Source organism: Mastomys coucha, unplaced genomic scaffold (assembly GCF_008632895.1).
Source record: "Mastomys coucha isolate ucsf_1 unplaced genomic scaffold, UCSF_Mcou_1 pScaffold16, whole genome shotgun sequence".
Classification (NCBI taxonomy): domain Eukaryota; kingdom Metazoa; phylum Chordata; class Mammalia; order Rodentia; family Muridae; genus Mastomys; species Mastomys coucha.
In genome coordinates this window covers 10,653,630-10,667,907 of record NW_022196898.1, presented here as the reverse complement: position 1 = coordinate 10,667,907, position 14,278 = coordinate 10,653,630, and the positions used below count along the sequence as shown (strand labels likewise).

The 14,278-nt window shown below is 35.9% G+C and overlaps 1 pseudogene; it reads left to right on the top strand.

Annotated features, from left to right (window-relative positions):
• LOC116094276 overlaps positions 1-14,278 on the top strand; it is a 145,420-nt pseudogene that overhangs the window by 19,009 nt on the left and 112,133 nt on the right.

Genomic DNA, 14,278 nt, shown 5'->3' with positions numbered 1-14,278 from the left:
AACACTAGAGTTATGCAAAGCTTCATACACTGCAAGAACCACTTTTTGGACTTTAGAAACCATCATCCTGAGGGTATAACACTAAGCTTTCTTTCTTTTATAAAAAAAGAAGTCTGAAAATAATTTCCTGTCTTTGTAGATTATAGTGTAGAGTATATTCCGTCTTCTGTTTGTTCCCTCTAGATCATCCCATACCCATGCCTTACTCTTTATTAAGTTTATGGTCTTTCTGTTGAGTGTCATATGCACATATATGTATTTACCTTATATCTATAAATACTTAAGCATCACCTGCTTAAGTATTTGTATGTTTTCAGGGCTTGCCATTAGGTATTTGATAACAAATCCTCGTGTTCTTTCCTGAGGAGGTTGATTTCTCAAGCTGACAAAGTACCTTAGTTGCCTGGAGTTCTTTGTGTATGGTCACAATGGCTAAACCTCCAATTTAACTCTGCACCCAAGGCTCAAAAATCATTTAGAAGAGAGCCATAAAGACTGTAAAACAGAAGATCGGGGAGTGTGCTGAGTTGGTGTCCCCTAGGAATGTCAGAAGCTACACCCATGAAGTCTCACCACCATGACTGCTCAAGCATGAAGAGAACAAAGACAATAATAAATATGCTAACGCAGAAGCAGAAAAACCCCCAGGTGCTTTAGTTTTTTTAGTTCTACACCCTAAACTTTGTATTTAACGGTGTAGTTGAAGGACAGATGCATGGATGAATAATTAAAAGTGGAAATATTTCACATCTTATTACACATATATTTAATGTTAATTGGCAATAAGTAAAATAACTAAAACAAACTAAGATAGTTTCCTGTTGTGAAATATCACATAAAGAAAACAAAAAGAAAAGATACAAACAGTAATAACCCATGTGTCATCACATAACATTTGATTTTAATTCATTAGTGAAAGTGAAATACAGACAGAATAGTCTCTGGAGGAAATGCCACTGCTGAGATTTATTGTGAGTTTGGTAATTTTTTTTAAACCATGATTTTGTGAGTAGAACACCAGAATCATAGAGGCCTAAAGGCCCAGTCTTACCTCCTCAGCACCTGTGGATACAGTAGTGCCTCCTCATCAGTGGGTTCTCTGTCTAAGGTTTCAGTTACAAGTGTCTAGCCACAATTCAAAAACATTATGTGGAAAACCTCAGAAATGATATTGTGATGGTTTAAATAGGTATGGCCCCCATGAACTCATGTGTTTGAATGCTTGGCCATAGGTAGTGGCACTATGAGGATTAAGTGTGGCTTTGTTAGAGGACGTATGTTACTGTGGGGGTGGGCTTTGAGGTCTCCTATGCTCAAGCTACACTCAGTGTGGCACACAGTCTCCGGTTGCCTGTGGATCAAGATGTAGAATTCTCAGGTCCTTCTCTAGGACTATGTCTGCCTGCGTGCTGCCATGATTCCCACCACGAAAATAATGGACTGTAAACCTCTGAACTGTAAGCCAGTCCCAATTAAATGTTCTCCTTTACAAGAGTTGCCATGGTCATGGTGTCTCTTTACAGCAATAAAACTCTAACTAAAACAGATACATAATTTTAAATTGACAGAATTCTGTGCATGATGAAATCCCATGCCAGACTCCTTCTATGTGCCTAGTGGACCCACACTGTGGGCACTACCTACCCACAGTCAGTTATTATCCATTTGGGTTCTTAATGCCCCTGCCACAGTCTTAGGACCTGCACTCAAGTAATCCTGTTTTACTTGATAACACCCCCAACATTCTAGAATAGTGATGTTCTACCCACTCTGATGTACCAAGAGAAGCCATGAAGGTCTCCTTCAAAAGGAGAAGGTGAACATTCTTGGCAATTCAAGAAGAAAATAGATCTCATGGTGAGGTAATTAATGTTCATGATAAGGACACAAAAAACACTGGCATTAGTAGGGTTTCGTACCAGCTGCTCTCATGCTTCTACTGTGGGGAAATCTTGAAATGTTTCTACCATAGATGGTGGATGAGCATAGAAGTCATGTTTCCTTCCTGTCATCAGAACTCTGTCCCCTCTCTCTGGAAGGTGAGTATTTATGCTTCTGTGCACTTATTTTGTTGACTATACTTGAGGTTTTGCCAGCTTCCCAGCTTTTGCTCTGGCTAACTAATCCGACCTATTGTTCTCTTTTTCTTCCTCTGAAATTTTTGAGGTAATTACCAACACAGTTTCCTTGTGTCATTTTTCTGTGTTTGTATCAAATGTAACATAGATTTCACCATTTTAGCATGTTATGCATACATTTTGAAGCCATCAAGTACATCTACATTTTTAGAACTGTAAGCTATGAGCCTTAGGAACTTTCTCATCTATGGACACTGAACAACAACCTGCCCTCCCTCTCTCCCTGTGCTCCCTAGCAACCACCATTCTATTTCCAAGGCTTGACTGACTATTCTAGTTACCATACATAAATGGACTCACATGGCCTTTGCTCTCCTGTGTCTGGTTTATTTCATTTATGTTCATAAATGTCTAGCCTCCATCCAAGTTACCTTCCTTTCTCAAGGTTGGTCAGAGTTCTGCTGTGTACATATTCCACATTTTGTTCATCCATCAAGGGACAAGTTGGGTTGTTTCTTCCCTTGGACTGTTATGGAGGATGCTGACCTAGACATTGTTGTTCAAGTATCTGGTTGAGTATCTGCCGCCAGTTCTTTTGGGTACACACACACATTTATATCATCCTATATTGCCAAGGTTAATGTTTGGAGGAAGTACAACAGTATTAAGTTTACTCATGTCATACTGTCCTTCTGCATTTGAATTCTTGCTTCCTCTTATTCACCAATTCCACTTGCTAGTCAGGAAATGAGCTCTGTCACCAAACTGCAAACACATTAAAGACCTCTCTTGCCATCATTTTTCAGCACATGCCCTCTACTGACCACTTCCTCTCCCTGGAAGTTGAGTTTCCATTCTGGGCTTCCTCCTTGCCTTCTTTGGATAGTGCATCAACTTCTCTGATTTTTTAATAGGTGCTTCTAGCTGTGAAGATGTTAGATGTTTCTCTTTTTCATAATTTATTCTGAGAGATTCTCATCACACTATATTTTCAACACACTTCTACTTGAAGTTTCCATTAGCAAATAGTAACAAATTCTTAATCTTTCCCTTCAAAATGCATGTTTTCCTGAAGAAGTTTTGATGTTACAAAGTCCTAGATGTTTCCATGTAATATGTAAGAAAATAAAATCAAAGATCAGCTTCTACTATTCATTAAGTATGACAAGGCCACCGTTATTTCTGTGTCATTTCCTCATCTGTAGGGAGAGGGCCTTAAATGTTCACTTAAAATATTATTGGATGGTGACAAAACAAAAAGTACTTTCTTTTTTTGTGTGTTATATTTTATTTTATTTTTAATTGATTTCAGATTTATTGCATTATTATTAGAAATATACATGATTTCAATTTATCTGAATTTGTTAACATTTAAAAATATATTTTAAGTAAATAGAATTATATTACATTTTTGTTTCCATTTTGGACCCCCACTTCAATACCTTACTTTTTTTATTTTGTAATAGTCTTTAAAATTTATAAAATAGTGTAATAATAAAAATGAGTATTATAAAAATTGTTTGATATAAAACAACAATCAATTGAACAGTCTTATATGTAGTTGCTTGTCTACAGCAATACTGAAAATACATACATTTGTCTCAATATAAAGTTGAAATAACTCCAAACATATTAACTGTATATTTTAAAATAATATATCAGTACTATTTTTAAATGAACATAAATAGATAATGTCTTTTTGTTTCTTTGTTTTGTTTTTAGTAGAGCTTAAAATCCTGGCTCTTACTGTGATACAAGCCCAAAATGAGAACAATTTTTAGACATTGGACTTCATTGTAATAAGGCTGTACTTCAATGATCCTCACATCACCAAAGGATTTTACCTCCATTGTAGCTAAGCTGAGAACTGACAGTTCTGCTGCTCCAAGGAATGAATTGTAGGCATGATTTTTCGATACAGATTTCCTACTATGGTCAAAGCTATTTTACTGGAGTGATTGTTTCATTCTCAGCCCACAGAGAACAGGTTACATTCATTTAAGAAATGGTGTGTGTATTAAGATGCTCTATCCATGAAGTGATTCATCAACTGTTTCAATGAACAATGGTTCTGCTTGGAGGGTGGCACAGACATTAGGTGAGGGTAAGAATCTGGTTCACTGGCTGTGATGATTTTGAAAAGCATTCATCTCAGAGAAAGAGTAACATAAAGCCATCTTCTTCAAATTTGATACAATAGTTACAAATGTCAGTCAAAGCATTCGGTCTCATTCTTTGTTGTTCTCTTACAAGCCACCTCCCAAGTAAATTATCTATTTATTTTGGCTGTATAAACTTTTGAAATATGTAAGCTGTTCTGAAAAACCATAGTATAGTGGGAAAACATCAAATAAACAAGCCTACTAATAAAGAGGTTGAGATAGGAGAAGTCTGATTTAAAGACCATTATGTGGAACCCAGCAAGACACTGTCATGTACAAACAAGAACAAAGTGTATATAGATTGTACAATATTGGGCCTATTTCTCCAATTGCCAAATTAGAGAGACCACTGGATGACAGCCAACAAATTTCTAATTCTGCATATTTTTGAATTTCAATAGATTAGGGTATGTTGGTAATATTAGTTTTCATATTGAGACATTAAGAAAAAGTAGTTGTTACTTAATGTTATTTTTGTTGTTAGAGGCAGAATTAGGTTTGTGTTGAAAGATTACTTTCTTGCTTCTGCTAGGGTGTAGTTTTGCTCCTTATGTTGGTGTTTTCCATCTATTATCCTTTGTAGGACTGGATATTGTGGAAAGATATTGGTTTTGTCATGGAATATCTTGGTTTCTTCATCTATGGTAATTGAGAGTTTTGCTGGGTATAGTAGCCTGGGCTGGCATTTGTGTTCTTTCAGGGTCTGTATGACATCTGCCCAAGATCTTCTAGCTTTCATAGTCTCTGGTGAGAAGTCTGGTGTAATTCTGATAGGCCTGCCTTTACATGTTACTTGATCTTTTTTCCCTTACTGCTTTTAAAATTCTTTCTTTGTTTAGTGCATTTAGAACATTGTGAAATAACCCTTATCCTTTGATAATTCCTGCTCTCTGGGGCAATATACTTGAACCAGTTTTGTATATTTTCTTCCTCAGACCTAAAGTCAGTTACTTCTCTAAAGAACCATGGCTTTTTTAGAGATCCACAATTAAACCCCTATGTCACTTATTACTGTTCAGCCATTGATAGCATTTGGATTAAATTTATAATAAATAAATCAATAAAATTTAACTAGGTGGTTAGAGAGGTGACTTATTAAGAGCCTGTACTACTCTTACAGAAGATCCATGTTTAATTCCCAGCACCTGTGTTGAATAACTTGGATCTGGCACCTCCAGGGTCTGCAAACATCTAAACTCATGTGTACATACCTACACATATAAGATATTCATAATTTAAATAAACAAAATAAATATATAAAATATTTTAAGTTCATCTATTTGCCAAGCAACACATTCTTGAAAAAAATATGTGTGTGCATACATAGTCACACACACACACACACACACACACACACACACACACACACACAAATCTCTGTATATCTGTCATTTTATAATATGCATGAATCTTACATATTTTATAGTGCACTAAAATAATTGATGTTAATATGCTCAATGTGGGAATATCCCTTTTAGGTTAAAATTGGGCATCATTTTGATTTAAAATATAAAGAAAAGCAATATTTAGGATGTTCAAAGTACTCTTTCTAAATATTATAAGTTATGTAGTCTAGAGGAGGAACACAGATTCTTAGTTCTCCATAATTTTAATCCTTATTTACTATTGCAAATCTCTTTCCCTCTGCTATTTCTTCTCTCTTTCCATTCCCTTTTCTGTTGCAAGTCAGGAATCTCTGTATGAGAACCTAAACTCTAGAATGCTTAAAAAACAAAAACTTATCTGAGTGCTGACATAGTGTTAAGAGTGAAAAATTCTACTCCTGACTTCATATAATAGAGCATAGTCAAAATATTGCTTGATATTGTCTTCAGGATGTGTATGTAAGGGATGTGTGTATAAGGGATCCATGAGATGTAAATGAACAGTGAGTTTAGACCTAAGCCCTAATCCCACATATATCATCATATATGGTCTCCATATTTCAGTCCAGGTCTATTCATATCACCTAAAAGCATCAAGGGACTGGAGTACTGAATCAGTGGACAATGCACTTGTCCCATGCACATGAGGACAGCAGTTTGGATCATCAGAACCCACATAAAAGTGAAGCTGGTATGGGATCTGCCTGGAATCCTAGTCTGTCCCAGGTGGAGAGAGAGAATTATCTAAGCAAGTGGATGGTTAGACATGCCCAAAAGATGAGTTCTGGGTTCAGAGATACTCAGCCTCAGCATATAAGGTGGAGTGCTATGAAGAAAGACACCCTGCATCAACTCTGTGACTTTAAGAAGCATGCTCTGCACACATAGGGATGTGTACCCATACGCTCATCCAAACAAACTCAAATACACACACACACACACACACACACACACACACACACACACACACACAGAGAGAGAGAGAGAGAGAGAGAGAGAGAGAGAGAGAGAGATAACATACACAATATATTTACGAAAATTTATCAAATGACTATGTATGTTTCCTTTGAAGGAGATTCCAATTAAAGTAAAAGTTACTCTCAGTTGTAGCCATTAGTTCCTCCTCAAGTGCAATTTCATGGGATTCTTAAAGTACCAAAGCGGCACTGTTTCAGATGCTGTCTGCACAGCTGGGTATGAGGGGTGTGCCTCTGGTTCACAGACTTTAATTTGATCTTGCTAAGGAAATGCTTTAAAATTTTAAAATTTATACATTTTCTTGTTTTGTTTTTATTAAGTGAAAGAATAAAAAAGGAAGGCTTGGCCTGATATTTATTTATAAACTGTAAATGAGAAGTTCAGTACACCGAAATGCTCTAAGGACTAGAGAGCTACCAGAGATAGAGAGCAAAGAGATGTAAAGTAACCTGATACTTATGCTGCAAGCAATGCCCAAACCTAACTTAAGACATAGAATTGGACAAAATTTTATTCTACTTTGTCAATTTGTTTTTAAAAACATTATAAAGATTTTAAAAATTAATTCTGTTTGAAGTAATCTTAAAGATTTGTAGAGAGTCATTCATCTACTTTATTTTTTATTTGCAATTTTGTAAAGAGTAATAAAAATCAAAGCATTGGGTATAAAATCCATGAATAGCCTTTGTACAGTTTGTCATTCTGTTCTTTGGCCCAGATGCTGACTCTCCATACCTTACCAGCATGCCTTATCCTTTATTCTGGCTGACTTTGGCCATTAGAAACACGAGCATTGGGTGTAGGTGAATTTTGAGTACCTGCACCTTCATATTTCTGCTAGTGAATATATTCAAAAGTGACTGGACTTCTCCACCAGTCCCCAGTTTGTTTATATTCCTTACTATGGCTCTGTCTAGGTTCCCACAGCATGGAACTACCTTGATGTTCATGGTTGATGTGGGACTGACTACCTAGCCAGGCAACCTTCCAGGTGCTCTGTCAAGCCTTGTGGACTACTCATCATGCCAATAACTCTAAGTTCCTTTTCTGAATACAATGAACTTGTTATTTCTAAGTGCACTACTTCAAGGAGACCTCATTCAGGGTGTATAATCATCTTAGAATGCAATCAAACTGCAGTTTAATTTAACACATTAGAAAGTATCCAGTTTCAGGGGTAATACAAAGGTGCAAGGTTAGGGAGGTGAGCTAAGTGAAAAGCAATCTCTTAACTGAGACCCCCAAAATAAGTAAGAGTATGTGGGTATTTGGAAGAGAGGATTAAGTTGAAAAGGACATGCAGTCAGAGAAAGGGTGTAATATTCACCATGTGATGTGAAGCATGCTATTTAGGCAGTACCAACTCACAGGCTGGTAAAAGCCTTGGCAAACAAGTGCTGCAGATATAGGCAAGAGTAATTATGTAAGATGCAGTAGAAAGAGCTTAGAGTATCCTCTTAAAACAGCAGACAAAATCCAAACATGAACGCAGAACTCAGGATTGCATCCGTGCTTAGCAAACAGGCTTTAGTTTTGTGCCACACCCCAGGAAAGCATAAGGAGATGGAAATAAAGAACGCGCAGTGTATTAGCTCTTGTGCGTCGGCACCTTTCATGCCCATTACGGCTTGTTCCTTGCAGAGAATCTCCGGGATATTTCTCGGAGAAGCAAAGTCCTTGCTGTATATCTGCTGAGGTATGGTGCTTCTAGAACTTCTTAGCATTGCTGTAAGCATGTAATTACTGTCTGCAAATGAATTAAATACTTTCCCTTTGCCAAAGCTCTGACTGGTTCAACAATAACTGTATGATTCAAGCCAACAAAAAAGATACAGTACTAGAAATCCATGCTCTTCTTTTAGGAAACTCTGAGGAGCCATGGCAACAGGAGAACCAGGAAGAGAAAGAGGGAGATGTGAAAATGAATTTTAAATAAACAGGTGGCACAAATATCAATAAAATATTTTATTTAGGCTAATTATATAAAAGTGTAATGATACTTTACAATAACATAAAAACGTAATAATAGGGAGAAATACACAAAATCATGTTATTTTCACCTTTAAATATAAATTTAAATCAATTAAAATTAAACCCAATAAAAACTTCAGCATTCAGTCACACCGGCCTCATTTCAAGTACTGAGGAGCATCAGGCAGCCTCATCCTGCACTGTCATTTCTAGAGTATAATAGGAGTCAGCTGAGAAAGGATGCAGGAGAAATTCTGTTTCAATAATAGAAGGCTAGCAGTTACAGCATCCTTAAAAGTTTGGGTTCCTTACTCAGGTTAGCAATGATATCATTCCCTAGACTCCTGTTGTGCATTTAAGGTTTTCCATGGATAACAATGCTCATGCATTTAGAGTAGGGAAACCAGGGATCTCATCTTACATCCTGTACTGTTTTCTTTCTAAGATGCTGGATGTTGCACCCACCATATCATTGAGTTACACCCCGGCCAGGCAATTTCATGTTGAGTAGGGTTCTCTCAACACTTTCTTCAGTCCATGTCAAGACTTGGAACTCCAAAAATTGCTGACCCATCCTAGTTCCTCTTCAATGTATGGTATCAAAACTTATATTTGTATAGTAGGACCACTACATTAAAAATGCAAAAATATCCCTTTTAATTTTATTAGATATATAATATATTACCCATTAAAATAATTTTCAAATTTTAATTTGATATGCTTAAATGTCTCTAATTTAAATTTTCTGATTGACACTTCCTTTTTTATTTTTGTAAATATAAAATGATTTAAGGATGTAATAATTTTTATTCTGGAAATTTTGTTAAATTTTAATCAAATGCATATATAAATTCTAAGTCCTAGAACTACCTTAAGAAATGAATTATAGCCTGGCTGTGGTGGCGCATGCCTTTAATCCCAGCACTTGGGAGGCAAAGGCAGGTGGATTTCTGAGTTCGAGGCCAGCCTGGTCTACAGAGTAAGTTCCAGGACAGCCAGAGCTATACAGAAAAACCCTGTCTCAAAAACAAAACAAAACAAAAAAAACAAACAAAAAATATATTTAAAAATTCAAATTTCTCTCCCCCATGTCTTTGCTAAGAACCACTTTTTTTCCATAAAACACTTCAAATAAATGAGCAGATATTTACATAGTAAGTGAAATTCTCCCCTTCTGCCAGCTGGATGAAGATAGCTTTGTTATTTCTATAGTAAAACAACAACAAAAACCCTGATATTTATGCATAACACATGATCTGCACAACACAGGAGTATGTACTACAGACTGGATCAGGTCAAGAAGAATAGGACCCCAAGGGAAGAGGTAGAAAATATCACACTTACACTGAGAGGATTATGCAATAGCCCTTGGTGGAAGCCACAGAAAGCCAGAGCCACAGTGAAATGTTGAGCTGCTTTCATAATCAGAGTTCCAGGACACAGGGGTGCCATTAGTGTGTGTGTATTTGCCATTAGTATGTGCAATGCCGTTAGTGTTGGAAGCTCTCATAGCATGATACATTAGCTTCAAGCATTTGCTTTTGTTTGTTTATTTGGAGCTGTGGTGAAATTTGCATTTGAAAATAGGCAGATTCACAGTAACACATTCTGGAAAGATGTAGTATTTCTAAGTGGGGAAGTAGATCTATGTTTATTGAAGGCAGATGTCTTTCTCAATTGTATTAACTATTTTTGACATTTGAGGACCAATTCTGACAGTAGATGGTAAATATAGTCAGCCATCTGGCCACTCCAGACAGCCTTTGGACATACTGAAGAGCCTTACAATGTACTATTTTGTTGTAAAACATGAAGAAATTGAAGCTTAATGCATCCTTTTCTTCCCAAAAGCCAATTACCAGCAGTTACACAGCTTTTAAAAAGCTTCTAAGACACCACTTCTGTTCTATGGTGACTGAAAATTCACAGACTTATCAAAGCTCTAATTTATGGCACATGCCAAAGAAAGTAATCCATCATTCTACACTCAACTAATTCAGTGGTTTCTGCAGCTTTTTTTAACTGTCAGGATAATGTGCTGTGCCCTGTGGAAACCTATTCATGAAAGAATGTATGTGCAAATGCATAAATGTGTATACAAGCAGTGCACACATATAAATAAGTATATCAATCCATTTATCTATATGTATACATCCATATTTAATCTATCTAGCTATATTATGATTGGGAGCTATAGCACATGATCATCATAAAAGTTTGGAAATCCAAAGACAAACTGTGAAGACTAAACTTTATTGTTTATTTCAACAATTTGTGTGTAATTACTACTCTATTTGGAGATATATTCTTCCAGACTCATCTATATCTATACCATCTATATTCATATCTACATCTATCCATGTCACCTAGATTAAAAATTTAAATTTGAGATTTTATTATTTTCTTTATTATATCAGAATCCTATGAACTACATTCCTATTTTTTGTATTATTTATAGAGTAGAACAGATAATATCTAAGGAGAGAGCCACAGTAAGTTTGGTAACACTTCAAATTCTTCTCATAGGGAAGGGTTTAACTGAGGTAGAGCACCTGTCTGTCACACACATAGGTCTGATTTTAATTCCAAGTACCAGATAACATTTTCCCCAAGCATGTTAAACATTGAAACAGTAGCATGTATTCCTTCATAGAACACTCCATATAATGTATGCAGATTTATAATATATACTTATATGTTGTTTATAATGTATATGCATATATTATTTATAATAGATGTATGTTTATATATACACATATACACATACATGTATATGCATGTATACATATGCATATTTACATGTATAAATATATACACATATATATATACATATACACACACACATATATATTATGCTTGTTATTTCTTCTCTTTTATTCTTTCTTTTTATTTTTGAAGGTCTTAAGATTATTTTTAAAAAAAATTATGTGAAAATCTAGCATGATTTATTTCACTGGGTGATCTTGAATAATCCCCTCAGGGTCTTTTAATCTAACTTAATGAAACCCATGTCCTCTGTATACTGCCAGAAACACCGACAATATAAGTTCAGACCTTACTCCATCCAGATCAGACTGTGGAGGTTGGAGTAGACACACCATGAGCAAGAACCCTTGCTGAACATTTTTGGTTTGATTCTAGAAAAAGATGCTGGTGACCTCCTTTGCCTTCCAATGTTCAATGAGGAAAAAGGTTGTTATTTCAATATTAGAAGACACAAGCAATAAACAAAATAATATGTGTGTGCTTCACGCAATGTGCACAATGCAGGAACATGTGCCACAAAGTGGGGATCAGATCAAGGAATACAGTGTCCAGAGTGCAGTGTTAGACACACACACACAGAGATTGTCATGCAATAGCCCTTGGTGCAGTCACAGCAAGTCAGAGCCACTGTTCTCTCTCTCTCTCTCTCCTCTCTCTCTCTCTCTCTTTCTCTCTCTCTCTCTCTCTCTCTCTCTCTCTCTCTCTCTGTCACACACAATCACAAGTACACACACACACACACACATTAAGGCTATATAATGATTTGGATTTGATTTTATGATTTGAAATACCTTTATAAAAACTATGACTCACAAACTTAGAGCTACTGATTTAGTATTTTAACAAGTCAAGCCTGAGTGACTATATCGGTTGCTCCCTGTTCCAGGCAATTTCAATTGCCAAACCTTCTGTTGTTAACAAATACAAACAGTATCTATGCTAATTGAGGATGAGCCATAGCATGCAACAGTCAAGCTTGGAAGTCTGCCATTATGTGACTTTGAGAATTAGGTACTAATTAATACACGTGAGATACACAAGTGATTTGTTTCCACAAAGTCTTGGATAGCTTTTCACAAGAGATAATATCTAAAGAAAATTATGAAAGACATGGAGTACTTCAAGGACTAAGTTCTAGGGCTGACATAGTTGAAATTTAAGAAATATCCAGTTAGATTTATTCTGAAGAAGACCAAGAGATTATAATTGAAAAAAAGAATTTGTCAGAGGTAACTGAAAAATATTTAGAAAATGATTGATTTCTTTATAATTTTAAAACAAAATTCAAAAGTTCTGAAAATAAACAGCCAAACACTTGTGTCATTATTATCAAAATGAAGATATATTGATCTTTTCATAAGGTATCTAAATATTTTTCCAACTCACTCAAAAACAAAAACAATTTGCATTTCAATGAGTACCCGAGGCAAGTTTTTGGTTATTATCAAAGAGACCTGGAGAGTAAAATTTCCTTTGGGAGAAGCTTGTGTTAAGTAATGCCAATGCCACACACTTACTTTTAGATTAATGACTCACTGGCATACTTTAGAACTGCACAGGCTCACCAAAGAAAGGAAAATGACTCCAACAGGATTCAACAGGTTCTACATATTCTAAACAAGCTGGTGTCCACAGTTATTTGGTTGTAATTCTGTAACTAATTAGTTTTTGAATTACAGACTTCAGGTTTTATAAGGATATATTTCAAAACTTGATGATAATTGTTTGGATTTGATTCCCAACATTTTTAAGGTGCACATTGTAGGCTTAGATTTTTCCAACCTACTTTAATAAAGGTCCTTAAAGAATTCAATCTCCTTTCTAGCCCATTGGCAAAAGGTAGGGGGAGAAAGATATTTCATAGGACAGGGGGAAGTGGACCTGTTTAGCAGTAGTTCTTTAGGGCGACTCCAAACATGAATCAGTTGTGGCAATCAAGTCCAATTGTCAAACATGAAACACAAATCAGTAGCAATGGCTTGATCCAGAAGAAAGTCGAGAAGCATTCAGAATACTATGAGAAATTCTTTGGCGCTTTTCTCTCTACAAAGTCTTGACAAGCAAAGATCAGTAAAGCATTACAAGGCATACCTATACAAGAGTGTTGTCAACAAAGACTTGCAAAGCATTGTAAGGCATACCAATACATGAACATCCCCTCATTGTCTGTGGGATTATATTTATATTCTTTCTAAACATCAGGTGCCCTCTTAAGTGTCTGTCCAGCAAAACACATGCGTTCACATGTCAGCTTCCAGAAATGCACGTGTCAGCCAAACATCCTCTTGCATGTCTGCTTAATCAAAACATCCTCTCATTAGACAAATTCCAGAAAAACATCACATAACACAACTGAGTCTCCAGAAAACCCACAAATTTCCATTTCAGCAAGTTGTTACTTTTCCTTATTGGCTCATAAAAACCATTTGGACACAGTGCACAACAGGCAAGACTTCCCCTTTCTTAATACCCAACATGTCAAACTTAATACAAAATGTTCCTTAACCCTATTGAAATTTATTCAATTATTATTTACCATTAGCATGGTGATTTGATTTTAAAAGATTTTTGTGGTTTCCTGATATTTCATTTTATATCTACATAAATATATATAGTTTCATTTACTATTAATTTCTACAAGTTGTCAAGTTATTGCAAACTTTGCAACAAAATCAGTTTCTCAGAGCCTTACACATGTGTTACAGGGCTAGGTTTTCTGGTCAACTCTTTAACTGCTGAAATCATGGTCTCAGCATTCATTAGTAGTTCCTTCTCTACTATAGTGCCCAATATGGTAGAAGGTGTGGACACAGATGAGTTCTCTGTGGTTTTATAGTTGAAGCCCTCATGTTCCAGCTTGTTTTGATGAGAGCAGTGCTCACATTATATGCCTCCCCAGCCTGTTCCCTCCATTTTGAGATAACCTTGCACAACACTG